Source organism: Tupaia chinensis, unplaced genomic scaffold (assembly GCF_000334495.1).
Source record: "Tupaia chinensis unplaced genomic scaffold, TupChi_1.0 Scaffold143594_1, whole genome shotgun sequence".
NCBI classification, from domain to species: Eukaryota; Metazoa; Chordata; class Mammalia; order Scandentia; family Tupaiidae; genus Tupaia; species Tupaia belangeri.
The window spans coordinates 259,811-261,899 of NW_006203440.1; the positions used below are offsets into that span (position 1 = coordinate 259,811).

The window sequence follows — 2,089 nt, forward strand, 5'->3', positions numbered from 1 at the left end:
GGTCCCTTTCTCTTTGACTTCCTTCTTTTTCTGGTCATTTTCCTTCACATGTTTTAGGAAGCTATCTCTGCTCTTAGAATGCTTAATATGCTCAATATGCATATTGATTTTCTTGGCAAGAATCTTGCCCTTAACTTGTTTGTTTACAATGATGCCAACAGCATGGTGGGTATCATTGTAAACTCTTCCAATTTTGTCATGGTAACATTTGTGGGGCATTCCTTTTTGAACAGTACCCATTCCCTTCATGTCTACAATATCACCTTTTGTAGATTGTCATGTATGTTGCCAAAGGAACCACCTTATGTTTTCTAAAAGGCCTAGAGAACATATATTGGGTGCCTCTCCTCTTCCCCTTTGTGCTCCTCATTTTGGTTAATTACTGGAAGATGGCGGTTTCAGCCAAAAGGAAAAGGCCAAGTCAACTATATTTATATTTGTTGATACTTTTTTTTTTTTAAAAAAAAGATATTTACTTATTTGTTTGTTACAAAGAAAAATAAATCCAAGCAGAGAATGAAATGAACATATTTTCTTAAGTGTTACATCCTGGGTTTTCTGACCTAGAATTTAGTAAAAAGTTCAAGTTCAGGTTACTTCAATACTTCTTCAGGATGCTATGAAGTTTCGATCTTATAACCATGTTTCTCTAGTTCAGCTCGTAACTGATTGGAGAAGTCATCCTCTACATTGTCATCATCCCAATTATCCTCCCAGACATGTGCGTCTTCATCTTCATCTAAGCCAGCCCAGTCTTTGGCAGAAAACTTCTGGAACTCGTCATCCTCCTCCAGGAGACCCAAGTCTACCGGCTGCTTTTTCTTTGACATGGCGACCCTTCGCGCCCTACACTGCCCAGATGAGTAGGAAAGTTGGCAGCCTCAGGATTCAATGAAGCTTCTACAGTCACTACCACCTCAGAGACCAGTTCCACCATAGAGACTAGGGGGAAAGAGCTATCTCTTGTTAGTTTTTTTCCTAGTGCTTGTCCTTAGATTTGAAATATAAATTTAAATGTTGCTGTACTCTTACATGACCCATTGCAGTTTGAGTCCTGGACTTGGTGGCTAGAAAATCATGTCTGGTGTGTGTGCATGTGTGCCCAAGATCCTGGAAAGAGAATGGAGAAGAGTTTATGGTGTGTCTATCCCCCCAGAGGATGATTTATCACTTTCTCTCTCATCATCTCTGTCTCTATCTCTCTCTAGTGAGTACACATGCCCTAAGGCAAAAACCTCTAAAAAATTAAAATGTAATCCATGCTCTTTCAAGTAACACTATACCATTTCCCAGTAAGTTATCTGTAAAAGACCATTCCCAACTCTGCTCTACCCTCCTTTATAGCACTACTTCATTCATGTATTCATAGTTATAATCACCAAATATATGTTGCTTTTATTATTTTTCTTTATTACTATTATATTAAACAAACTGTTACTTGATAGAGCAATTAAAAATAAGATAATATTGGGAATAGCAGATGGTGCAAAGGTTACATCACTGGACTCCCACGTAGTTGGCTGTGGTTTGAAGCCTGGACCCAGCAGCTTAAAACTCATGCTGGGCAAATGTGACTGCATACCCAAAATTCTGAGAGGAGAACAAAGAAGGGATTGCAGTTTGGCCATCCCTCTTGTGGGGGAGGATTTCTCATTTTCTGTCTCTATCTCTCCATTGAGCACACATGCCCTACATCAAAAATCTTTCTCTAAAAACAAAAACAAACCAAAAAAAACCAAAACATTTACCTCCATTTATTCCTTCTTTTTTAAATTTAAATGTATTTATTTACATTCATTCACTATACATTATTACAACATACAAAATGAGATTTCCCATCCAGAATACACTGTATATTGGCTCAGTCAAGCATCTCAACATACATATTATCATCAACAAATAATTTCCCATTTCTTGTTTCCTGTATATTTTGCTTTTTTTTTTTTTTTGCCATCCTTGATTCTCTATCTCTCACCCTCTGCCATATCCCACCCTCCTTCCACACTGTCTCTGATATCCATAGTTGCTTTCTATGCCTTTTCCCCCTGTTTTATTGATTCACTAATGAATTTAATCTAAATATTTCTAA

General features: G+C 37.4%; 1 pseudogene; it reads right to left on the reverse strand.

Annotated features, from left to right (window-relative positions):
- Positions 1-588: 588 nt before the first annotated feature.
- Positions 589-830, reverse strand: LOC102498735 (26S proteasome complex subunit SEM1 pseudogene; annotated as a pseudogene).
- Positions 831-2,089: the final 1,259 nt, after the last annotated feature.